Here is a 27,816-nt window from a genome sequence, read left to right as displayed (position 1 = left end):
GACTGCTGAACTTCCTTCATGGACAGGTGTTATTTGTTCAGTAGCCTGGCACAGAGCACATTCAATAAAAGACAGTTTCAGTTTGACGTTTAGAATATGTTACTTTTAATGCTAAAGATTACTATAAAACCAAATGCATTTTGCAATTTACAAATCCTGACAGAGCAATGAAGTTCTCACATTTTCTAACCCTAGAAAATAGAGCACAGTCAACATCAATAAACTTTAACAGAGGTTGAACACAGCTGTTGAATTTTTATACAACAAATAGTTTTCACACAGCAGTCAAGGACCTCTTAGAAGCCAAGTATCTTCTCGAAAACAAAAACCAACACTGACAATTTCAAGTTGTCTAAAAAGTGTGTAGAAATTCTGCCTCTAAATAGTTCAAAAACCACTGCAACAACGATCAGTCACTAGTGGATGGGGCCTATTGCTAGTGGTCTGGATCTGATCTCTTCGGCCATGCTGATTGGCTGGTACACTGGAATCGGTAGCGTAGGAATTTAACATGTGGCTTGATATGGAAATCAGCAGGTATCCTCCAGTTCCACATTTTCTGCACCTAAGAAGACAAACTTCATCAGACTGTGCTCATTAAATTCATACTTGTCACAGTGATGTCTGTTTTACCACTTGATATATATATGGGGTTGAGTGCTCGACCAATGAGGAGCGGAATATCAACAGGTAGTTAAAAAAACATATTTAAAAAACCCATATTCAAAATAGCATAGTTTTTTAAATATGGGTTTTTTAAATATGTTTTTTTTAAACTACCTGTCCTCCCAACTGTGCCCCAACACCACCCCAATATATAATTCACATGTTACCTTGTTATATTTTTAATGTAGGCCATTTCAACAGTGCCCTGGCCCCTAAATGCTTTTCAAATCAAACCCCAGTCCCATTGGTTGTAATGTGTTCTACCCCTCCATTGGTTGCTGTGCATCATAAGTACCCGACCCATTGGCTGTTATAATTTGAATGTTTCCCCATCTGATTGGTCGCTGTCCAACCGACATTAGGGGCGTGATGCTGGACAACGTAACGGTATGATTCTTTGTGAAAAAAAACGTTAGCAGCTGGTGAGTGCGAGATGCACGAAACAGGCCTGTACTGCAATGCTTTAAAACTTTTCCCCTATATCCGTGTTGATATATATGACCATATAACTGAGCCATCCTCTCTCTTGGTGAATTACTCCAAACTGTACCAATTCATTACTTGTTGGCCCACACAGTCCAACCAGACCAAGTGTATAAAAGTGGTTATTTGAAATCACTCTTCTATAATGTAATGCTGTCAATATCTGCCCAAAACGTGGACAAAGTCTAGAAATACTGCTTTCATTATATGGTTGGAAAGACCATAATGACTGGACTAGAAAATAAGTGGCTTAGTGTTTGTATTGAGACTTAGAGGTTGTTAAGAGTTTTTTTGTGTGACTCCCCCCCCCCCTTTTCTCCCCAAATGTACCCGGCCAATTACCCTATTTTTTTGAGCCGTCCTGGTCGCTGCTCCACCACCTTTGCTGATCTGGGCAGGGCTGCAGATTACCACACATCTCCTCCAATACATGTGGAGTCACCAGCCGCTTCTTTTTACCTGACAGTGAGGAGTTTCACCAACCCAGCCACTGAGGATGCACAATCCAGTGCATCCTTAGTGCCGGTCCCAAGCCCGGACAAATGGGGAGGGTTGCGTCAGGAAGGGCATCTGGCGTAAAATCTTTGCCAAATCAAATATGCGGATCATAAATAAGACTTACATACCGGATCGGTCGAGGCCCGGGTTACCAACGACCGCCACCGGTACTGTTAACCAGCAGGTAGTTGGTGGAAACTATGCTACTGTTGGGCGAAGGAGAAGGAGAGGGAGAAAGCATGTCCAGAGGCAGCTAGAGAGGAGGAAGGGTAGGCATGTGGAGGTGAGAGTTGGAACTTTGAATGTTGGCACTATGACTGGTAAAGGGAGAGAGCTGGCTGACATGATGGAAAGAAGAAAGGTAGGCATACTATGTGTGCAAGAGACCAGGTCGAAGGGGAGTAAGGTCAGGAGTATCGGAGGTGGGTTCAAACTCTTCTACCATGGTGTGAATGGGAGGAATAATGGGGTAGGGGTAATTCTGAAGGAAGAGTATGTCAAGAGCGTGCTGGAGGTGAAGAGAGTGTCAGACAGAGTGATGAGTATGAAGCTGGAAATTGAAGGTTTATTGCTGAATGTTATCAGCGCATATGCCCCACAAGTTGGGTGTGAGATGGATGAAAAAGAAGAATTCTGGAGTGAGTTGGACGACATGGTGGAGAGGGTACCCAAGGAGGAGAGAGTGGTGATTGGAGTGGACTTCAATAGACATGTTGGTGAAGGGAACAGAGGTGATGAGGAGGTGATGGGAAGGTATGGAGTCAAGAAGAGAAATGTGGAAGGACAGATGGTGGTCGATTTTGTGAAAAGGATGGAAATGGCTGTGGTGAATACATATTTCGAGAAGAGGGAGGAACACAGGGTGACATACAAGAGTGGAGGAAAGTGCACACAGGTGGACTATATCTTATGTAGAAGGCGCCATCTAAAAGGGATTGGAGACTGCAAGGTGGTGACAGGGGAGAACGTAGCTAGGCAGCATCGGATGGTGGTCTGTAGGATGACTTTGGAGACCAAGAAGAGGAAGCGAGTGAAGACACAGCCGAAGATCAAATGGTGGAAGTTGAAGAAGGATTACTGTTGTGTGGAGCTCAGGCAGGAGTTAAGACAGGCACTGGGTGGTAGTGAAGAGTTGCCAGATGGCTGGACAACCACTGCAGAAATAGTGAGGGAGACAGCTAGGAAGGTACTTGGTGTGTCATCAGGACAGAGGAAGGAAGACAAGGAGAATTGGTGGTGGAATGAGGAAGTACAGCAAATTATACAGAGGAAAAGGTTGGCAAAGAAGAAGTGGGATAGTAAGAGCGATGAAGAAAGTAGACAGGAGTACAAGGAGATGCAGCGTAAAGCAAAGAGAGAGGTGGCAAAGGCAAAGGAAAAGGCGTATGGTGAGTTGTATGACAGATTAGACACTAAGGAAGGAGAAAAGGACTTGTACCGATTGGCTTGACAGAGGGACCAAGCTGCAAAGGATGTGCAGCAAGTTAGGGCGATCAAGAATAGAGATGGAAATGTGCTGACAAGCGAGGAGAGTGTGCTGAGAAGGTGGAAGGAGTACTTTGAGGGGTTGATAAATGAAGAAAATGAGAGAGAGAGAGAGAAGGCTGGATGATGTAGGGATAGTGAATCAGGAAGTTCAGCGGATTAGCAAGGAGGAAGTGAGGGCAGCTATGAAGAGGATGAAGAGTGGAAAGGCAGTTGGTCCTGATGACATACCTGTGGAGGCATGGAGATGTTTAGGAGAGATGGCAGTGGGGTTTTTAACTAGATTGTTTAACACAATTCTGGAAAGTGAGAGGATGCCTGAGGAGTGGAGAAGAAGCATACTGGTACCAATTTTCAAGAACAAGGGCGATGTGCAGAACTGTAACAACTACAGAGGTATAAAGTTGATCAGCCACAGCATGAAGATTTGGGAAAGAGTAATAGAAGCTAGGTTAAGAGGAGAGGTGATGATCAGCGAGCAGCAGTTTGGGTTCATGCCACGAAAGAGCACCACAGATGCGATGTTTGCTTTGAGAATGTTGATTGAGAAGTATAGAGAAGGCCAGAAAGAGTTGCATTGTGTCTTTGTAGATTTAGAGAAAGCTTATGACAGAGTGCCGAGAGAGGAGGTGTGGTATTGTATGAGGAAGTCAGGAGTTGCAGAGAAGTATGTAGGAGTGGTGCAGGATACGTATGAGGGAAGTGTGACAATGGTGAGGTGTGCGGTTGGAATGACAGATGGGTTCAAGGTGGAGGTGGGATTACATCAAGGATCGGCTCTGAGCCCTTTCTTGTTTGCAATGGTGATGGACAGGTTGACGGACAAGATCAGGCAGGAGTCTCCATGGACGATGATGTTCGCGGATGACATTGTGATCTGTAGCGAGAGTAGAGTGCAGGTTGAGGAGAGCCTGGAGAGGTGGAGGTATGCACTGGAGAGAAGAGGAATGAAAGTCAGTAGGAGCAAGACAGAATACCTATGCATGAATGAGAGAGAGGACAGTGGAATGGTGAGGATGCAAGGAGTGGAGGTGACAAAGGCATTTGAGTTTAAATACTTGGGGTCAACTATCCAAAGTAACGGGGAGTGCAGTAGAGAGGTGAAGAAGAGAGTGCAGGCAGGTTGGAGTGGGTGGAGAAGTGTGTCAGGAGTGATTTGCGACAGAAGGGTACCAGCAAGAGTTAAAGGGAAAGTTTACAAGATGGTTGTGAGACCAGCTATGTTATATGGTTTGGAGACAGTGGCACTGATGAAAAGACAGGAGGTGGAGCTGGAGGTGGCACAGTTGAAGATGATAAGATTTTCACTGGGAGTAACGAAGAAGGACACGATTAGGAACGAGTATATTAGAGGGACCGCTCAGGTTGGACGGTTTGGAGACAAAGCAAGAGAGGCAAGATTGAGATGGCTTGGACAAGTGTGGAGGAGAGATGTTGGGTATATTGGGAGAAGGATGCTGAATATGGAGCTGCCAGGGAAGAGGAGAAGAGGAAGGCCAAAGAGGAGGTTTATGGATGTGGTGAGGGAAGACATGCAGGTGGCTGGTGTGACAGAGGAAGACGCAGAAGACAGGAAGAAATGGAAACGGATGAGCCGCTGTGGCGACCCCTAACGGGAGCAGCCGAAAGTAGTAGTAGTAGTGAGGAGTTTCACCAGGGGGACGTAGCACCCCAGTTCCCCGTTCCCACCCGAACAGGTGCCCCAACCGACCAAAGGAGGCGCTAGTGCAACGACCAGGACACATACCCACATCCGGCTTCCCTCCCCCAATTGTGTCTGTAGGGATGCCTGACAAAGCCGGCCGGAGGTAACACAGGGATTCGAATCAGCAACCCTCATGTTGGTAGGCAACGGAATAGACTGCCACGCCACCCGGACGGCAGTGTCAAGAGTTATTTTGTTAGAGTTAAGATAAGCTTTAAGGCTAGACTTAGAGTTCTATGGTTACTGAGGTTATTCGCCTGTATTTGCACAACGTGCAGTTTGTTTTTGCTATTATTAGACATCAGCTGCTCCACACTGCAGTTACAGGGCAGTAGAGTAGGGAGGAATATTTGGCCATTAAAATTATTCCATGAAAATGTTGTGCCAATACCTAGGAAGATTACTGTGCTGTACCTGTATTGACTGAATCAGACACCATGTATGCCATTTCCAAACTCTCACTTTATTGCATCACATCCTTACATGCAATGCAAACAGTGCTATCTGTAGGCTGTATCATTACATCTGTAGGCTGTGTCATTACATCTTCTTTTTTTTAACCCAGAACCAACTGTTCATGTGCATTAGGCATGACCTTAGTAAACAGTTGTAACATTGAAAATAAATGTCCCTTATACTTAACATAGTGCTTTCTTTTCTGTGGGAAAGGTGAATTGTCTGTCCCACTTGCTGTGACAGCGTGGAGCTGGGTGGGTTGTGCTCTGCAACTGTGATGTCTGGCACCTTCAGAAGGTGATGGTGGTTCCTTCATAGTGTGTTTCCATACTCAGTAAGCACCTCATAGGATATTGGTGTTGTGTCTTTGATTACCTTGGCAATAGGTTCCCATTTTCCATCCCATCTGACTCATAGTCTAGCAGGAGGGGCCCTCAGATTTTGAGGTACCCCTACCCGAGTTAGAACAAAACACAACCATGTTTTTTCATATCCCATATGTGTCCCATTAATGAAATGGATGGTTGTGGAACTTTATTTTTGTGGGAAATAATTTTTTTGGGCTATTCTTTATCCTTACCCTAATATCTGAAAAAGAGCCAAATTAGGCCAGTCCGGATAGGGGTGAGGTGACAAAAAAGCCCATAATTTCATAATGCTCACTCAAATTTGCATCAAATTTGCTGTGGTTTGACTCAAGTAACTGTCCAACAACACCAACCAGTTAAAATGTAATTTTTCCAAAGAAATACTAGAATATTTTCCTGCAAACAGGACTTTGGTGTAGGCAGAAATTGTTAGTCTAGCTAGCAGGAGGGGCCCTCAGACTTTGATGTACTGTACCACTACCCAAGTTAGGACAAAAAACACAACAATGTTTTCTTTTTATCTTCAGGGTCTCCCATTCCAGAAATGCACTGTTGTGCAACTTTATTTTTGTGGGAAATTAGTGAAATCAACTGAAGAAGTGATGCACCCCATAGAGCCAATAAAGAGCTTTCTGCGGGCGCAAGGGTTGCAATGTGCAGTCTAGTTTTCCAAAGGAAGCTCTGATCCACCTATAGTTTTGTGTGAGAGTAGTCAGGTATCTTGTGCACATGGATTACCTGAATTTATGTTGATAATTTGTTTTAATTATGTACTGTTGACCTTTAAACACAGTGATGAATAGGCGGAAAGCATAAGTAAATTATATTTCATGGTGAATAACACAAAACCTTTTAATTTGAACAAAATCAAAAGGTTTTGGAAGTCAATATCCTTTTCATTTACCATAAGCTATCCCTTCCTGAAAGAGATATATTCATTGTTTAGTGTTAATTTGGGATATGCAATCCATATCACCCTCTGAAGTCAATAGGGTAATGAACAAAATCCAGCACCACATGCCATTCACACTTTCAAACATGGATTGATTGCTCTTTGGTGTGCCTCCTTGTTTTTTACCTTGTTTGTTAAAGTCCAACTGCCATGTTTAAACTGCCTCATCCAGAGGATTGTCAATGTTATGTGGCAGAAATAAAAAAAGAAAGAAGAAGCCATCACCACCAGTCTAATGACAGATCAGGTAACACAAATGTCTAATTCATTTTTATATTCTTAAATTGAGTATAACATGTTTTGCGTTGAAAGAATGATTATTATTTTAGCTAGCTTAGCCAGCTTACTATCCCTTTAGCTAGCTAGCATACCACTGCACAGTGCTAATGGCAATTATGCACAAAGCTAACTCTTGACAGTGTGTGTGTGTGTGTGTACGTGGACGTGTGTGTGTGTACGTGTACGTGTACGTGTGTTTGTACGTGTCTGTATGGCAAATATGTTAACTGTGTTTTCCATATTCACCAGCTGTGTCTGAGTCCAGCTGTGCACTTATGGAACCAACAGAGCCAGCACAGTCAACAAGCCAAACACTGGCACTAAATGAAAAGCTATGCCTGATATGTGGAGAAGCTCTGCAAGATGATAAAAAAAATCCATATATTAAGAACCCCAAAATGGAAGGACTAAAAACAATATTGAAAATTGCCCAGGAACGAAATGACGAGGTTCACAAGAGACTGTCTCTCCACTCAAGTGACCTACTCTCCTTCAAATTTAAAGTGTCATACCACAAGTCATGCAGAGCAAATTACTCCAGCACAACCAACCTTACTTAGAATGCTGCGTTCAGAGCGTGAGGATAACTTTGAACTTCATCTCAACTGCATGTCTGAAGCAATACCATGGCCGCTGGCAGGATGAACTATGCAAAGTGCATGCCAGTGTACATAGCTGAGATGAAAGCTCTCGAAAAAAGCCAACCAGAATCCTATAGATTCCTGAGAGAGGGAGGGTTTGTTGTGCGGCGCTCAGACAACAGAATCTTCAACTGTGTGGCCACTGATCAAGCACTTGAACAAACTATCAACAGAGAAGGAAAGAGTCAAGGAGGCATTGTCGGCTTCACCCTACGAAAAGGAGCTCTGAAAAGATGGCTCATCACAAGACATGTCACCAGTGAGTACCGCAATGCAATGATAGAGCTTTGCGATGGAGACACACATACAGGTACACCAAAATCCCACAAAGAGCATGGAGCGGCCCGCATGGACAGGGATAAGAGGGAAATAGCACAGATAATGTACAAGACAGGCAGAACCCTTTTGATTTGGAGAAAATTCCCGATGAGCTAATTAACATTGCAAGTGGACAAGTAGCATCACAAAAAGTGACAAAAGATCTCTCAAGCTTTATGGAATATGGAGAAAAGGTAAATACAGCCTTCATAGAGGAACGACTAAAGAGTGAAAAACCAACAAGTTTCTGGAACCCAGAGAAAAGACACAAACTGGCAACATTCACTGATATGAAAACATGCATTGCAACCAGTAAATCTACGAAGCTTCAAATGGATTCAGATGTGCTCTTCAGGAGACTCCTGGCCGTATCAAAACAAAGAGACGTGTCATTGGAAAATGTAATGTCTCACGAGTTGGCTGCTGTTCCACCCTCTCTCTCTTCTATGATGATAGAGAGAGGAGGAAAACCACAAAAGCTGACCTAGCAAAGAAACTGGAGTCTGTAGTGGAGGTGATGCAAGAGCTGCCTGAGATCACAGCAAAATCGGCCTATATCATTGATGGCATGGCTCTGCTCCGAAGTCTTCCTGATTCAGCTTTCCTGACTTTTAGTGGCCTTGCTGAATGCATCCTCAAGAAGATCTTGTCTCTTCTAAAGAAGCAAGAGATAAAATGTGTCGTCATAGTCTTTGACAGATATGACAACCCACAGTCAATAAAGATCCTGGAGAGACAAAGGAGAGGAGCAACTGATGGGCCCACACATGTGATCACAGGTAACGCAAATGCTCCGAACTACAGAAGGTACCTGAGGAGCAGTGGAAACAAGACGGCACTGTGTATCTTTGTGAGCAGTTACATCATCTCTACAGGCCCACAGAGGATCCAATCAGATGGCTCCATCACCCTGGTGGGTGGATTTGAGAAAGGAGAGGAGGTGAGGAGCATAAGCAGAGCAGGAGTCAGCACTCTCACATCACTTAACAGTGATCAGGAGGAGGCTGATACGAAAATGGTCTTACATGCCATACATCTTGCCGATTCATGTTCTTCCATCATTGTGAGGTGTGATGACACAGATGTAGAAGTACTGCTGGTGTATTATGCAAGCAAAGGCGTGGTTGGATGATCTCAAGTCTACATGCATGCAGGGCATGGAATGAGAGAGAGGTATGTCCCCATCAACACCATAGCAGACAAACTCAGAAAAGACATGTCCAGCTGTCCTCCAGCATGCCATGCGCTCACTGGCTGTGACACAATGAGCAATTTGTATAGAATAGGCAAGACAACAGCATTCAACAAACTCAAGACACATCTCAGTGAGCTCAAAGACATGGCTCATTTTGGACTCTCTGGATGCTTGGAGGAGTCTTTGCCAGTAGCAAGAGAGTATGTGCTTCTCCTGTATGGGAATAAGAAAAAAGAAAATGGAAGAATGTGCACTAACCTGGATGAACTTCGCTACATCACTGCGTCGACAACAGATGCAGCCTCTGGAAATCTCCCACCAACAGAGGATGCATTCGAACAACATGTACAGAGAGTGATGTTCCAGACCGGAATATGGTGCCACAGTCACCTCCCCAAACCTATCCTATGGAGTCCAATCGGCAGAGGATGGACTGTCAGTGATGGAGTCCTTAAACCCGTCCTCTTTAAGAAACTCCCGGCACCGACAGAGGTTAGAGACATTGCACACTTATGTTGCACTGATGCAAATTGTGGACAGACTGGAAAATGCCAGTGCCTCTCTGTTGGCCTTCCCTGTACAGAGTTCTGTACTTGCTGTGCAGAATGTCAAAATGTATCCCCAGATGTGTCTGAAGAACCTGATATTTGACAATTCAATATCTAAAGCACACTTCACCCAATCATGAAACTCGGGTTTGTAACAAGGAGTCACAAAGACACACACAGAGAGACAAGGGGAACAGCTGAACATAAGAAACTAACTCAACTGAACAATCATACACTAGATGGCGTGGGGAGAATACAAAGAACAAAACAATGAACCAAAAGGCTTCTAGTGTCCAGGGGGGAGGAAATTGAATATACCGAACACCAATGAAGGAGCAAACTAACACAATGGGGAATACTTGAACTAGGGGAGAGGACAAATGGACAACCAACAAACAAAGGGAAACAAACAAAGACTTGTCAATAAGACAAGCCAGACTTACACACACAGGAAGACTGGAGCATTGCGGAACAAGGAACAGAAGCACAGAGGAACCAGAGGGACTAAAATACTGGAGAAAGCTGGGGATCACAAAATGCATGGAGCAAAAAGGACCAGGCAAAGACACGGAAACATGGAAGCTTCAAAAGGAGAACAATCAAGGAGTGAGGGGAAGAAGGCCACCCGGGCACGAGGGGAGTGGACGTCAGCCTAGGACACGGAGAATATGAGCTAGGGGCCGCCAGACTGAGGCACTGGGAGATACTTTAGGGGCCGCATCAGGCTGGAGAAGTAGCATTTGCTCCACACTCATTCACACTCACTCACACTCACTCACCCCCCCCCCCCCCACACACACACTTTATTTTATCTGTTCTATTTTTGTATGGTATGTTCTTGTTCTTGGTTCTGATTTAAATGGATTATTTCAATAAAAGTTATTCTACCTACACCTTAGATCTTTATGTTTGTAATTTAGTTAAGCTTTATTGGGTTGCTCACATTCTGACTGTTTGGTGCAGCCTACAGCACCTGGCCTTTCCCTCTCCAAATATGAGCATTTTGTAATCATCTAATTTGTTTGGTTCCAGAGAAGGTGTAGGTCTTAATTCACCTTGTTTGCAATAAAAAAACAAAATATATACCCACACAACCATTCAATAGCACCCGAGGCCAACCAGTACCAGTATATCCCATGGGAATCTATGTTTTCCCAATGAATAAGAGAAAGGTTAAGGAGTGCTCTTGTCCTATCCACAAAAAGGCAATTTACGCCCAAGTTAAAGCTATGTTTATATGAGCTTATATCAGTATTTATTTATGTATAAATAAAAAAATTACTCTCTGGTTATGTTGGGCAGATACCTACTTCATACCACAGCAAATCTGAGGAAATTCCGAGTGAGCATTATGAAATTATAGGCTTTTTTGTCACCTCACCCCTATCCGGACTGGACTAATTTGGCTCTTTTTCAGATATTAGGGAAGGTCTAAAGAATAGCCCAAAAAACTTATTTCCCACAAAAATAAAGTTCCACAACCATCCATTTCATTAATGGGACACATATGGGATATGAAAAAACATGGTTGTGTTTTGTTCTAACTCGGGTAGGGGTATCTCGAAAACTAAAGCCCTTTTTGAGGGCTTGCTGCTAGCCTATCATACCACGTCTTCTTACAACATTTCTGCCCCAGCGGACATAATGGTTTGGAGGTCCTATTGTAGGCTTGGCTCTGTCTGTTTTGCTTTAGAGAGTGTCCATCCCTCCTCTCAAGCAAGTATTCTGCTGAAGGCAGCCAGGTTTTCAGCTTTCTGTTCATGAGGACTTCAGCTGGAGATTTTCCACACTCAGGTGGTGATGCTCTTTAATTTAGCAGAGCTAAATAGGAATCTCATCTAGTGTCTGCTGCTTTCTTTAACAGTAATTTTACGATTTGCACTCCTTTTTCAGCCAAGCTGTTTGACTATGGAAACAGTGGGCTTGATGTTACATGTTCAAAGCTATATGTGTCTGCAAAATCTCTTAACTCCTGGCTGCTGAACTGTGGTCCATTATCACTCACCACAGTCACTGGGATTCCGTGTATCACCAAGATGGCCTTGATGTGTATTATCACCTGTTTCGCTGTTGTATCAGACAGCAAAGCACACTCTGGATAGTTAGACTGGTAGTCCTTGATGATAAGGTAGTCTCTTCCTCCCAGCTGGAACAAATATATTCCGACTTTTCTCCATGGTTCAACGGGTTTGCTGTGGCCCATAAGAGGCTCCTTTGGTTGCTGGTACCTGTGCTGTTGATATGTCTCTCAGTTCTGCACAAGAAACTCAATGTCTTTGTTCATATGCGGTCAAAATATCAGAGCTCTTGCATGTCTCTTGCAATTTTCAATGCCTAAATGTCCCTCATGTGGAGTTTTGGCATTTGTCAGTGCAAGGAGTTAGGTATGACAATCCATTTACATGAGAACTCCACTGACCACTGACAGTTCCTCTTTGAAGTTCTGGTATGGACTGATCAGCCTCTGGTCTCCTGGTAGGTGAATTTTCTCCATCATGACCTGCAGCTCATGGTCATTTGCTGTTGCTTTAGCAACCTGTCTCCATTTCTCCTTAGACACAGGCAGGTGCTTTTGTATGCAGTCCACATGTATCTGTACATCACGTTCAATACTACTTGGGCCCGTGTTGCTCAAGGATGTTCTGCTGAGAGTGTCTGCCATTACAAGGAGTGAACTCAAATTTCAGAATGTACTTCTGGAGATGGACTATTAAGCGTTGAATGCATGGTGGCACATCTCCAAGTGCCTTTGTTGAGATCGCAGTCTGTGATTTGTGATCAGTCTCTAATGCCACCTCTCATCCGTAGATGTATTCATGGAACTTCTCATATCCAAAGACTGTTCCCAATGCCTCCTTCTCAATTTGTGCATAGTTACACTCTGCTTTAGTCATCGTACGGGATGCGTAGGCCACTGGGAACCATGCTGAGCCGTGTTGTTGAAGCAAAACTGCTCCTAGTCCATCTTTTGAAGCATTGGTGGACATTTTCACTGGTTGTGCTGGGTCATAGAATTTCAACACTGGATTTTTAACCAGAATGTTCTTGAACATTTCCCACTCAGTCGTGTTCATGGTCTTACGACCATTCGGTTCCACGTTCCAGCAAGCTGTGCAATGCTCTTGTGTTAGCTGATAGATTTGGAAGGAAACTTCCCATCTAGTTAACTAAGCCTAGTTCTCGTTGCAGCTCAGTTTTGTCTTTGGGTGATGGCATGTCTGTAATTGCCCTTATCTTTTCAGGGTCTAGCTGTATCCCTGCTGTGGATAATTTGTCCCCCAGGTAGGTAATTTCACAGCTTCAGCCCTGATTTTTGTGCTACTTGTGCCAACACCTTTTTCAGTCACTGCAGCATGGTGGCCCAGTGGTTAGCACTGTTGCCTCATAGCAAGAAGGTCCTTGGTTCGAACGCCAGGCCTTCCCAGGTCCTTTTTGTGTGGAGCTACATTTTCTCCCCGTGTCTGTGTGGGTTTCCTACGGGTGCGCCGGTTTCCTCCCACCATCAAAAAGACATGCATGTTAGGGTTAGTACTCCTGTCTTGTGTCCCTGAGCAAGGCAATAGAAAGAAGAACTGGAGTTGGTCCTCAGGCGCTGCAGCTGCCCACTGCTGCTATACATTTGGATGGGTTACATGCAGAAGACAAATTTCATTGTAACCAAACAACTGTACGGTGACAAAAAGAAAATGGCTTTCTTCTCTCATCATGCTGTCTTTGTAGTTCCCCAAATGACCACATCATCCAGAAAAACACCCACACCTTTCTTACCATCGAACAGTTGCGGTACTGTCCTGTGAAAAACCTCAGGAGCCGAGACAATTCCAAAAGGCATACGAAAAAAGCAATGCCTGCCAAAAGGCGTGTTTAATATGTACAATTTTATGCTGCTCTCATCCAGCTCAATTTGGTAAAACCCTGACGATGCATCCGGTTTGGAAAAGAAGCATGCTTCTGTCATTGCACTTGTGATGTCTTACTTTGTTAGCAGACTGAAATGCTCTATTTTAATCCATTTGTTCAGATATCTGGGATCGATGCAGAGTCTCAAGTCTCCGTTCTTTTTCTTCAAAATGACAAGGGAATTGACCCATTCTGTAGGTTCTTTCACTTTTCTTACTATCTCTTTGTCTATCGGGGATTTCAGTTCTTTTCTCAGTCTTTCTTTCAGAGCCACTGGCACCTTTCTTGCTGCATGTATAACTTGGTCAGCATTATCTTTCAACTGTATTTTGTACTGGTTTGGTAGACAGCCGACACTCTAGAACACATCCTTGTACTTTTCATCATCTTAGCGGTGGATCCTGTACCTGTGTCCATATGTTTTTCAGTAGTGCCCCTAGGGGTCACTAGAGCATTATCATTGAAATGGACTCTAGCCTTTCGCTTGCTCTTAGACCCAAGATAGGCTGTCCTCCTCAACAGGGACAAACAGTACACTAAAGGAGCACCCTTTTCCTGAAAGAGTGGCTCTGAACACACCTTTTGATGGAATTGGTTGGTTGTTAAATGCTCTTAAGTTCATTTTCTTAGGTTGCAACTTGGGCTTTATGTTAATTTTCTTGAATTATTTCACTGGCACGATATTTACCCATGCGCCAGTGTCAACTTTAATTGGGACTGCTACATCATTGACACCCAAGTGTGGTATCTAGTCATCCTTGTTGCCATCCATATCAGTAATTTTCACTACCTCCATGTACAATACAATACAATACAATACAATACAATACAATACAAACAACTGTATTAATCCTGCTAGGGGCAATTTGTTTGGAGAAGCTTGTGAACACAAAACACAGTAACATGCAAACAAAAAAATAACACAAACAATAAATAATAACACCCCAGGGAGCTAAATGTGGAATAAAATCTATAAAAGTACACAATAAGAAACACAATAAGATAAAGTTGATAAAGACAATAAAACAATCTGATAAAAAAACACTAAGGAGAATTTAATAATTGAGTTGCAGCAAGTATGAATGATTTAGAATAATGGTTAGTTTTACAACCAAGTAAAACATAATGACGCCCTGGTGGCAACAGAGAAAATTCACTTGCTAGAATATGTCCAGAAGAAGCCAAAATACTTGTTGCTTTCTGGAGGATTTGTTGGTTGCAAAAAGAATTCAGATCTCTTTGTTTCACTTTGGTGATCTTAGAACATATTTTAACAATGCTGTTCAGGCAGTTTCTGTCTTTTACTGTGAGGCTGTGAAACCAGCAGATAAAAGAAACACTCTGGAGACTCTCAGTAAAAGATTGATAAAGACAACAGAGGATGACAGGACTGACAGAAAAGGAATTTAGTTTGCAGAGAAGGTGAATTCTTGTTGCCCCGTGTCACAATAGCCTCAGTGTTCACATCAAATTTAAGGTGCTCATCGGTGATAGTGCCCAAATATTTGTATGATGTAACCATTTCCACACTTTCATTATGTATGATGCACTCTTTGGCTGCATCTCTGTTACGTCTAAAATCAATAATCAGTTCCCTGGTTTTAGAAACATTTAAGTCCAAGAAGTTGCTATCATACCAAGAAATAAAGTCAGTGATAACATTCCCCATGGACTGATTCTGAACCTTGGAGAAGGGTCAGCAATGCAGTGTCGTCGGAAAATTTGACCAAATACCTGCACTCCTGATTGCTCCTGCATCCATCAGTGTACATAATAAAAAGTCAAAGCACGCATCCTTGTGGTGAGCCTGTGGATATAGCTAAAGAGCCTGAGAGACAGCCATTTACAGATGCTCTCTGTCAGTCAAAAAGTCCAAGATCCATAATACAAGCAGGTGAGGCAAATTATAATCACATAGCAACCTATCTCTTAAAAGATGCGGCTGCATTGTATTGAATACTGATGACAAGTCAGCAAAGAAAAGCCTGGTATGGGCTTGTGGCTTTTCCAAGTGCTTATACAGGTTATTAAGTATAAAAAGTTTGGCATCCTCCACACCTCTCTCTGCCTGGTAAGTAAGTTGCAGTAGGTGCATTTTTCGAACCACAGTTAACAAAACAAGGTTTTTGACAATTTTCTCAAAGATTTTCAATATTAATGATGGTGCAACTGGTCTAAAATCATTAAGTTGCCAAGGATTGGTGTTCTTTGGGATAGGTATCACAGTAGAAGATTTCCAGATAGCAGGGATTTTTTTTCTTACTGCTTTTATTAATCCCAATGGGGCAATTTTTTCTCTGCATTTAACCCATCCTAGCTGTGTAGCGAGGAGCAGTGGGAGCCGCCGTGCAACACATGGGGACCAACTCCAGCTCGTCTTGCCATGTCTCGGTCAGGGACACAGATAGGAGTATTAACCCTAGCAGGCATGTCTTCTTGATGGTGGGGGGAACCGGAGCACCCGGAGAAAACCCACCACAGACACGGGAAGAACGTGCAACCTCCACACAGAGGACAACCTGGGATGACCCCCTCTCCCCCGCCAAGGTTGGACAACCCCGAGGTTTGAACCCAGGACCTTCTTGCCACCACCATTTGGTTACAATCAAGTGACATCTGGAGGACACTGCTAAGCTGGTCAGCACAGTATCGCAATGTGCGCCCACAAATGTGATCTGGACCAGGGGCCTTCCTGATGTTTACCCATTTTAAAATATTTCTAACATATTCCTGACTGATGACACTATCACAGTCAGAAGAGAGAGACTCTCAGGCCAGAGATGTTTTCAGAAAAGTTGTGTTTTTCAAAGCGGGTATAAAAGTCATTTATATATCAATGACTTTTATATATATAATTTAAATATAAAAATGTTTGGGAGATCGGTATCATTTATTCCCCCAGTTTTAAGAGGTCTCCTGTCACTGTTTCTCTGAGTGATTGAAGACATAGATTTAATTCCCCTCCAAGCTGCCCACAGATCACTGCTGCTATACTTATTTTCCATCATATCCTTACGCTTTTCTTAGCTCATTCCTTAATTCTTTGGCTAGTCCCTGTATAAAAAAATGCATTTCTTTTTGTTTATGACATTTTTAAGGTCTTTAGTAACCCATGGTTTGGTATTAGGGAAGAGAGTAATGTTTTTAGGGTGGCACAGTGGCACAGTGGTTAGCGCGGTTGCCTCACAGCCAGAAGGTCCTGGGTTCAATCCCCGGGGTAGCCCAACCTTGGTGGGTCATCCCGGTCGTCCTCTGTGTGGAGTTTGCATGTTCTCCCCGTGTCTGCATGGGTTTCCTCCAGGAGCTCTGGTTTCCTCCCACAGTCCAAAGACATGTAAGTCAGGTGAATCGGCCATACTAAATTGTCCCTAGGGGGGTGTGTGTGTGAGGGGGGTGTCCAGGGTGTCTCCTCACCTGCCGCCTAATGACTGCTGGAATAGGCTCCAGCGACCCTGAGAGCAGGATAAGCGGTTAAGATAATGGATGGAGTAATGTTTTTACAGGGACTATTGGAGTCCACACAGAAGGATCTGTGGGAAGAAACAGTTTGTGCCAGTTCATTTAAGTCACAACAGGAACTATAGAAGACATCCCAATCTGTACAATCAAAGCAAGCTTGTAAGCTGGCAATGCTGTTTTCCATCCAGCATTTCACTGTTTTTACTAACTGCTCTCATCGTTTACAGATGGGCTTGTACATTGGCAGAAGAAGTACACTATTGTGGTAGGATGCTTCAAAGGGCGGCCTAGGCAGAGATCTGAAAGTGCCAGGCACTGAGCCATAGCACAGGTCAATAGTGGAGTTCTTAGTAGTTGCACAGGTGACATACTGTTCATATGTTTTCAGTGGCATGTACCTGGCACTGATTGAAATCTCCTAAAATAAATTTTGGCGTGTCAGGTGAAAGAGCTTACAGTCTGTTGGTCACCTCTTGTGATCGGCTGAGTGGCTGAAGAGATGGTCGCCCACGGATAAATGCAAACCAGGGGGAAGAAGAGCAGGGGAAACTCCCTCGGCAGGTAGAATGGGCAAAGTGAGATGGATAGCAGCTCAAGTTCGGGGGTGCAAATTTTCTCCCAGCTCACGACATTGTTACAGTACCTCTCATTAATCGTGAAACCGTACACTGTCTCCAGTGGATTTGTTTGTAATGAGAGGTGACCGATCCATTTGAACAGGGTACCCAAAGTCGCTTATGTGTAGATTATTGTTGCGATCAATGTCTCCTAGGCCCGTCTCGGTACAGTGAGTCTTCGTCCTCACTGTCACTTGCCTCTTTTGCCTGCCTCATAACATGCACCTTTTTCCTTGTGAAACAGGCCCTGGCAAAGTGACCCCCCAACACACACACACACACACACACACACACACACACACACACACTTCAGACAGTCTTTGCCATATGCTAGGCACTTGTTTGGAGCGTGTCTACTCCCACATCTTTCATTGTGTTTGCCCTGTTGTTTCCATTTGGGTTTCTGTGGCTGCCATTTATCAGTCCTTTTCATGTGTTTTTGCACTGCATCAACAACATCTGGTTCACTGTCATTGTCAAAGGACTTGAGCTGTATCTTTGTGTTTCCGGATGCCTGGCAAATTCTAACGGCCTTTTCAAAAGTAACTTCTATTTCTTTTAGTAAAAGCAACCTTACTCTCTTGTCCTGCACTGCTAATACTATCCGATCTCTTATCATGGAATCATACAGTGTGCCAAAGTTACAGGACTGACTCTTTAGACACAGGTCTGTCACATATTGCTCTATTGATTTAGTCTCTTTTTGCATTCTGTTCCTGAAGACATATCATTAATTTGGTTCATTTTTCTGGGTGTACAATAGTCCTCATACTTGCCCAGTACTGCAGGAAACTGATCCCTTTCATCCTCTGAAAAGACGGAACTTTTACATATCCAGAGTGGCACGGCCAGCCATGGTTAACAATAGAGCTATCTTCCGCTGATCATTTCTTTCATGCAGTTCAATCGCCAACAAATAAAGCTCAAAGCTTTGCCTGAAGGCTTTCCAGTTCTCATGAACATTTCTTGTTAATTTTAACTCACCAGGTGGACGACTGCTATTCAACGTTACATTTTTCGAATTTAGTCCTGACACCATGTATTGACTGCACCAGACACCTTGTATGCCATTTCCAAAAAGCTCCCACTTTATTGCTTCACATCCTTACATGCAATGTCAACAGCGCCAGCTGTAGGCTGTATCAGTACCCGTATCACTACCAGGATGGACTTCCGAGGATTTTGGGCCCCAGACCATTTCATAACAAAAGGTTTTCCAAATAAAAAGCCAGGATTATAGTTTGATAGTTTATAGTTTGATTCCATCCTGGCTGTGGAACAACGGACCAACTCTTTACCCTTGCAGAAGTGCTGAGGGAGGCATGGGAGTTTGATCAGCCAATCTACATGTGTTTTGGGGACTTGGAGAAGGCTTATGACCATGTATTCCGGAGCACCTTGTGGAGGTTACTGTGGGAGTATCCGGTCCTTGTATAACCAAAGTGAGAGCTGTGTCCACATTCTCGGCACAAAGTCAAACACATTTTCGGTGGATGTTGGACTCCGCCAAGGTTGTCCCTTGTCTCCGATTCTGTTTGTGATATTCATGGACAGGCTGTCAAGGCGTAGCCAAGGCGAGGTGTGTGTCTGTTTTGGGAACCTCAGAATTGCATTTGGTTTTTTTGGCTTCATCAGAATGCGACCTCCAGCATGCACTGGGGCGTTTTACAGCTGAGTGTGAAATGGCTGGGATGAGAGTCAGCACCTCCAAGTCTGAAGCCATGGTTTTCTACCGGAAAATGGTGGATTGCTCCCTCTGGGTTGGCGATGAGTTGTTGCCTCAGGTGAAGGAGCTCAAATATTTCGGGGTCTTGTTCACGTGTGAGGGTAGGATGGAGCGGGAAATTGACAGGCGGATTGGTGCAGCATCAGCAGTAATTCGGATGTTGTACTGGACAGTTGTGGTGAAGAGGGAGCTGAGCCGGAAGGCAAAGCTCTCAATTTACCAGTCAATCTTCGTTCCAACCCTCACCTATGGTCATGAGCTTTGGGTAGTGACTGAAAGAGTGAGATCATCGATACAAGCGGCTGAAATGAGTTTCCTCCGTAGGGTGTCTGGGCTCAGCCTTAGAGATAGGATGAGAAACTCGGACATCCGGAGGGAGCTCGGAGTAGAGTCGCTGCTCCTTCAAGTTGAAAGGAGCCAGTTGAGGTGGTTTAGGCATTTGATTAGCATGCCTCCTGGGCACCTTCCTTTGGAGGCTTTCCGGGCACATCCATCTGGGAGGAGACCCCGGGATAGACCCAGAACTCGCTGGAGGGATTACATGTCCAGTCTAGCCTGGGAACACCTTGGGACCACCCAGGAGGAGCCAGAGGGCGTTGCTGGGGAGAGGGATGTCTGGAGTGCCCTACTTAGCTTGCTGCCAACGCAACTCAACCCTAGAGAAGCGGCTGATGATGAATGAAATGAGATTATAGTTTGTTGTGAGAGAGGTATAATGGACCAATCGTGAGAGTTAAAAAAGAGTTAGGTTTGTTTGAAGACTTAAGGAGAAGATTATGGTTAGTAGGAGAGCTATAGTTATTACATACCTTGAGGACTCTGACCAGATGTGTTGTACTGTTCAGTGGCCGAGCCTGGAAAGAACAAGCAGGGCCAAGAGAAGACAAAGAGGAACCCTTCAGCACCTGATGGAAACTTTAATTTTCACAACATCACATTAGTCTTCAGTCCAAAGTTCCTCATAATGTTTGGAGTGGATTGATTTTTCGCATATAGTTTCCATGGGATTGGAACGCTCTCCCGATTGTATAATTACTATTCTATGTGTGGCTAGTTGATAATGATGATAAAAAGAAACAGTTTTTTAACTAGGCACAAAGTAGGATGGGACCCACAATATGTGGTGGTGCAACTTCGCACGGAATCTATAGATGGAGCATTATCTATTGTCTTGCTCAGTTGAAATATTTGAAAAGTTGCAACTCCATTTTATCCATTATCATCAATTCTCCCGTGAAACCTCTGATAAAGCAACACATGTGGATGTCATCATTCTGATGACATATTTTGGGATGAAGTGTCAAATCTAAGATTAAAGGTAGGGGAGACCGGGGCTTCTTATCACATGGGTAAGTTTTCACATCGTTAATATTTTCACCATCAGAGGACGCTACATAAAAGTCGAATACTAGTTTTGTGCATCTACTTGGTATGATGTCATATCCTGTCTGAGAAAAGCAAAGCACACTGTTAACTAAGGTGAGCACTGATATACAATTTTTCACATTCTAAAGTTAAAAAAAGTTAACTTGACATTTTTTTGTAGTAATCTTCTAGTTAAAAATCTTCAAAATTATACATTTGTACTTGGTAGAGGAGAGAATAAAGTGTCTTGTTATACTTTTGCAAATGTCCTGCTTTAAGCTAACTTTAAGATATAGCAAACATTAGCAAACATGGCAGTTTGGGGCAACTTGTCTCAGTAATTTTGGGGTAAGTTATCACATGTGACAACTTGCTCTAAAATCTCAGAGACAAGTTGCCAGTATACATAGGCACAGAGAGTCTGCTTTTCAACTGTTGTCATGTGTAATTTAGAATTTTGTGAATGTGTTTTTAAAGAAAAAAATGAAGGCAGGAAAGAAGGAAGGGAGAAGAGATGGTCAGGAATTATAAAAGAAAAACTGAAAATGACAGCACACCACCTGATGTGATGCTAAGGGCAGTGAGGCAGGTGAAGTTGGCAAATAAATCAGTCAGGAAGTACAGCGAAGGATTATAACATTAACTACCATACACTGGTAAGATAGTCACCGCAGCTGAAACAGAAAGTCAGACAGCCATCCCAACTATGATGGTTGGGTATACATCTCCACAGCAGGTTTTTAGCCCAGACTTGGAGCTGCAGCTTGAGCAGTACCTTATGAGATTAGTTGACATCTATTTTGGTTTGTCACCAACTGAGGTGAGAAAGCTAGCATATGAATTTGCAGTGGCACCGGAGCTGCAGTTTCCACCAGCCTGGGCTGAAAAAGAAAAAGCCAGCAGCTAGTGGTTTACATGCTTCTTAAAGCAGCACCCCACAATTTCTCTCAGAAAGTCAGAGGCAACTAGCCTTGCCAGGGCAAGTGCCTTTAATAAGGAGAATGTCAAGGCTTTCTTTAACAATCTGGAGAAGGTATTAGGCTGACATTCACTCGGACCAGGGGACATCTGGAATATGGATGAAACTGGTGTGACAACTGTGAAGAAACCAGACCAATTGGTGGCCAGGTGCGGGTTTAAACAGGTAGGGTCACTAACATCTGGTGAAAGGGCTACCCTAGTGATGCTAGCATGTGCAGTCTCAGCAACAGTGAACAATATTCCCCCCTACTTCATATTCCCTTGGGTGAACTTCCGTGATCACTTCCTCAACAATGGACCCCCTGGCAGCAAAGGGGCAGCAAACCCCTTCTGGCTGGCTGAAGGAAACACTCTTTGTGGATTTCCTCAATCAATTTTGTTGAACATGCCAATTGTTCAAAGGAAAAGCCATATTTACTCCTTCTGGACAACCACAGCTCCCATCTTTCCATTGATGGACTACGTTTTGCCAAAGAAAATGGCATAATTATGCTCTCCTTCCCACCCCACTGCTGACATAGGCTGCAACCTTTGGACAGAACAGTTTATGGGCCACTGAAGAGGCAACTAAAACTCAGTGTCTGAAAACAATCACAATCCCTGGGATTGTGGCAATTGCACATCCTCTGGCTCCAACCCCACTGAATATTCAGGCCAGCTTTCAGGCGACAAGGATTCAACCTTACAACAGGGATGTGTTCTTGGAGACAGAATTTGCATCATCCTATGTCTCAGAACGCCCCTTTCAGGACCCAGCCCTTCCAGGCCCCAGCACCAACCCAGCACTTCCAGGCCCCAGCACCAACCCAGTCTTGCCAGGCCCTAGCACTAACCCAGCCCTTCCCATTAGCACCACCTCACCCTTGCCTAGTAATGCCAGATCCACCCATCAATCAACTCCAGAAGACAATTGGCCATACACAAAAGCTGGTCCAAGAAAACTAGCCCACCAACCAAAAAAAAAACACCAAGAAAAATTGCTATTCTCACTGACACACCAGGGAAGGAGGCACTTGTGGCTGAAAGATGGCGATGAAAAATGAAGATGGTGGCGTGAATTCACATTTGCAGTGGCCTCCCCCAGTACCATCCATGCAGTGTCCTTGTCAACATCTGTGTTTAAGTTTTGGCTTCGTTTGATGGCTGGGAGAGCTGGCGCTGGATCGGCTGGGAGAGCTTGGTCTGCTGCATATTGTGGGCCCAGGGACCACGGCCCTGCCTGGAGCTGCGACCAAGGAGGTAACACTGAGGTAATACCTTGCTGAGGTAATACCTTACGTGTATTTTTAATTGTTGTATTTTTTTATATTGTTATATTTTAGTATGTTTTTAAATATTTTTATATTTTGTGAGCATGACATGCTCAAAGGGGGGGGAATGTAATGGAAAAATACAAACTTACACAGGTTCTGCTGTAACCTTGGTACTGAGACAAGAAGTGCCTTTTCTCACAGAACAAGGATGGTTAGTACGTGGCCTTCCCATGGCAGAGGGAGTACCTTGCACCAGCAGATAAAAGGAACTGCACCGTTTGTCTGGTGTCAGCAGAAAACCGTATTCCATCCTGATATGAAGGTGGTTTGTCTATAAAAAAATCATGTAATTAATGCTCTGGGCTCATTCTGGCCTTGGCGAGACTGAGTCCATGTAAGTGCTTGTCCCAGATTAAAGTACAGTATGAACGTGTCTCAGATAAAAGTAGAGTAGGAACGTGTCCCTGACTAAAGTACAGTAGGAACGTGTCCCAGATTAAAGTACAGGATGAACGTGTCCCTGATTAAAATACAGTAGGAACGTGTCCCAGATTAAAGTACAGTATGAACGTGTCCCTGATTAAAGTACAGTAGGAATGTGTCCCAGATTAAAGTACAGGATGAACATGTCCCTGATTAAAGTACAGTAGGCAGGTGTCCCAGCATAAAGTACAGGATGAACATATCCCTGATTAAAGTACAGGATGAACATGTCCCTGATTAAAGTACAGTAGGAACGTGTCCCTGATTAAAGTACAGTAGGAACGTGTCCCAGATTAAAGTACAGTGTGAACGTGTCCCTGGTTAAAGTACAGGATGAATGTGTCCCAGATTAAAGTACAGTATGAACATGCCCCAGATTAAAGTGCAGTAGGAACGTGTCCCTGATTAAAGTACAGTATGAACGTGTCCCTGATTAAAGTACAGTAGGAATGTGTCCCAGATTAAAGTAGAGGATGAATGTGTCCCTGATTAAAGTACAGTAGGAACGTGTCCCAGATTAAAGTACAGGATGAACGTTTCCCAGATTAAAGTACAGTGTGAACGTGTCCCTGGTTAAAGTACAGGATGAATGTGTCCCTGATTAAAGTACAGTATGAACATGTCCCAGATTAAAGTGTCCCAGATTAAAGTACAGTGTGAACGTGTCCCTGGTTAAAGTACAGGATGAATGTGTCCCTGATTAAAGTACAGTAGGAACGTGTCCCAGATTAAAGTACAGTGTGAACGTGTCCCTGGTTAAAGTACAGGATGAATGTGTCCCAGATTAAAGTACAGTATGAACATGCCCCAGATTAAAGTGCAGTAGGAACGTGTCCCTGATTAAAGTACAGTATGAACGTGTCCCTGATTAAAGTACAGTAGGAATGTGTCCCAGATTAAAGTAGAGGATGAATGTGTCCCTGATTAAAGTACAGTAGGAACGTGTCCCAGATTAAAGTACAGGATGAACGTTTCCCAGATTAAAGTACAGTGTGAACGTGTCCCTGGTTAAAGTACAGGATGAATGTGTCCCTGATTAAAGTACAGTATGAACATGTCCCAGATTAAAGTGTCCCAGATTAAAGTACAGTGTGAACGTGTCCCTGGTTAAAGTACAGGATGAATGTGTCCCTGATTAAAGTACAGTATGAACATGTCCCATATTAAAGTACAGTAGGAACGTGTCCCTGATTAAAGTACAGTATGAACATGTCCCAGATTAAAGTACAGTAGGAACGTGTCCCTGATTAAAGTACAGTATGAACGTGTCCCTGATTAAAGTACAGTAGGAATGTGTCCCAGATTAAAGTACAGGATGGACGTGTCCCAGATTAAAGTACAGTAGGAACATGTCCCAGATTAAAGTACAGGATGAACGTGTTCCAGATTAAAGTACAGTGTGAACGTGTCCCTAGTTAAAGTACAGGATGAATGTGTCCCAGATTAAAGTACAGTAGGAACGTGTCCCTGATTAAAGTACAGTATGAACATGTCCCTGATTAAAGTACAGTAGGTATGTGTCCCAGATTAAAGTACAGTATGAACATGTCCCTGATTAAAGTACAGTAGGAACGTGTCCCAGATTAAAGTACAGGATGAACGTGTTCCAGATTAAAGTACAGTGTGATCGTGTCCCTGGTTAAAGTACAGTAGGAACGTGTCCCTGATTAAAGTACAGTATGAACGTGTCCCTGATTAAAGTACAGTAGGAACGTGTCCCAGATTAAAGTACAGTGTGAACGTGTCCCAGATTAAAGTACAGTATGAATGTGTCCCAGATTAAAGTACAGGATGAACGTGTCCCAAGTAAAGTACAGGACAAACATGTCCCTGATTAAAGGTGAGTGGTTATTTCATATTGGGAGTTTGAGAAACTTCCATAAAGCTTACCAGCCATCTGTGTGTGATCTGTCATAGCAGGAAGACCTGTGAGGACATAAGGGTGCGCGTGCGCACACACACACACACACACACACACACACACACACACACACACACACACACACACACACACACACACACACACACACACACCATCATTATCATCATCAGAGCCAAGCACGTAAGTTCATAGCTGCATTAGTGACAGGAATGTTGATGACATGACACAGCATCCTGTGACAGAATCATGACATAATGACATCATTTAACGGTCACTGCAGTGACATGAGCCTACAGTAATCAATGTATTGATATTCATGCCAAAGTCTCTTACCTGAATCCAGAGGAGTTCTGTGTGGATTGGCTGTCAAACCCATAAAGTCATTGTGTAAACAATAGTCACTGCATGATCATTGTATAGCTTTTTCATCTGTTGTTTCTTTTACCTGTGTCCTTACTTCTATCTGTTACCATAGTAACTGCGTCTGTCTGCGAGAATGCACCATCTGAAGCTCCTGAAAGTTTGGAAAATCAAAAGATTGGTGTGCGGAATGAGCACACACACACACACACACACACACACACACACACACACACACACACACACACACACACACACACACACACACACACGCCGAACATCCTAAATGTTACCCACAATCTAAAATATCCATCCATTATCCAAGCCACTTATCCTAATTAGGGTCGCAGGACGCTGGAGCCTATCCCAGCAGTCACTGGGCAGCAGGCACAAAAGCAAATTAGATGCCGGACTAACAACAATATGAAGTCATGTTATAATCATATTGTTATGAATGTAATTCTGGTAAAACCATGGGCTAGTTGTGTGTTAATAACCACAGTTTTTCCAATATTTTGCTTTGACTGACAGGGCTATGTGACGTGGAGTGTAGTTTGAGCTTTCTTCTCCTGGATCGCCACCTGTGGTGGAGAAGCTTGCGTGTACTAATGATCCCAAGAGCTATGCCGTCTGGAGCTTGGCTCCTGGTAGGGTCACCCAAGGCGGCTAAGTCAAGAGGGAGATTCCAGACGAAGTGCGATCCAATAAAGACATCAAAAGCGGCACTGGTGAAGATGTCTCCAGGTCACGAAGCCAGTGAAGGTGGATGAAGGCTGCAACAGAGGGTGGTCCCCAATCATATTGGTTCTTCATGCCATTGGACTCTGGCCACCCCCTGCCAAGGACCATGTGTTGGCTGCAGGCGCATCAGCCTCTCCATGTAAAAAGTTGTCATGCGCCGGTGTTCTCCCGCTAGGATCAACCCATAAACATCAGGGTCAAAGCCCTGTGGCGATCAGGAAGAGGTGATGGGAGCAGGACAGTTAAGTCTGGCAGCCCCCAGCCACAACCTGGCAGTGGGTGTATGATCAGTCGCTAAGTTCTGGGACTGAGGCAGAGGGGCTTCTTGACTGCTGGACCCACGACTGAGCAGCCCTATTTAGGATCTGCTCTGCTCACCCCAGTTGGGCAGGGGGCTAAAAAAGGTGCCCTAAATGTAGTCTGCCTCATCCCTCCTGTCTGGACCACCACATCCAGAGGGATTACCACCATGCAGTCAGAAACATAAACTCGTAAATTTTGCAGCCTGGAACATACGAACCCTCATGGACAATCAGTCCAGCAATCGACCTGAATGGTGTCCTGCCATCATCGCCGGAGTGCTGAGAACATTCCAGGTTGATGTTACACTGTTACGATTTCATTTAGTAGACACTTTTATCCAGAGCAACGTACATCTGAGAGATAATACAACACAAGAGAGGATATTAGTGCTCTCTCCGAAACCCGACTGGGTGACCAAGAGCAGCTGAAAGAGGAGAAGGGTGGTTACACTTTTTTCTGCAAAGGAAAAACAGCTGATGAGCCGAGGAGTCACAGTGTGGGCTTTGCCATCAAATACAGCCTCATTTGCCACCCCGCTGAGCTTCCTCTGAGCATCAATGAACACCTGATGACAATATGACTGACGCTTGTAAATAACCAAAGCATCACTGTCATCAGTGCAAATGCTCCAACACTTGACTCACAAGATGAAGTAAAGGAGAACTTCTATGCCGACCTGGACAATGTCCTCACCAAAGTCCCCAAGGAGGATAAGCTAATTCTGCTTTGAAATTTCAATGCTAGAGTGGGACAAAATTACAGCTTGTGGAGAGGCATAACTGGCAAGGAAGGAGTTGGAAACAAACTCCAATGTCTTGATGCATGCTCAATAATCCAGGTAAGAAAATCAAAGAAGGTTGAATCAGTTCATCTGGACACAACGTTTATTGACAGATACGTTTTGTCACTCAACTAAGTGACCTCTTCTGTCTCAACCTGGGCTGCCCAAAGTGGGGCCCACGCACAATGTTCTATTTGACCTGCCAGATGTTTCTAGTAAAAAAAAAATAAAAAAAATATAAAGTTAAAAAGAAAATAAATTTATCAAAGATCAGAATAGAAATCACTGTTTTTGCCATTTTATTTTTGTGAAGTAAATAGGTAAATATGTTCAATATGTTGGATCCCCAGTTAATAATAATTATCTGTCAT

The 27,816-nt window shown here is 43.8% G+C and overlaps 1 long non-coding RNA gene across 1 annotated transcript; it reads right to left on the bottom strand.

The window, feature by feature from the left end:
• Positions 1 to 162: 162 nt before the first annotated feature.
• On the bottom strand, positions 163 to 25,627 carry LOC130129174 (uncharacterized). The gene is made up of 4 exons (XR_008811963.1): positions 25,594 to 25,627; positions 25,269 to 25,304; positions 20,106 to 20,150; positions 163 to 565 (listed from the first exon to the last, which is right to left on the bottom strand). It is a non-coding gene; the product is annotated as an uncharacterized LOC130129174 (long non-coding RNA).
• Positions 25,628 to 27,816: the final 2,189 nt, after the last annotated feature.

The sequence above is a fragment of the Lampris incognitus genome, chromosome 18, assembly GCF_029633865.1.
Source record: "Lampris incognitus isolate fLamInc1 chromosome 18, fLamInc1.hap2, whole genome shotgun sequence".
In the NCBI taxonomy this organism is placed as follows: domain Eukaryota; kingdom Metazoa; phylum Chordata; class Actinopteri; order Lampriformes; family Lampridae; genus Lampris; species Lampris incognitus.
The sequence above is the reverse complement of the archived record's forward strand: the minus strand, read 5'-3'. Positions and strand labels throughout refer to the sequence as shown.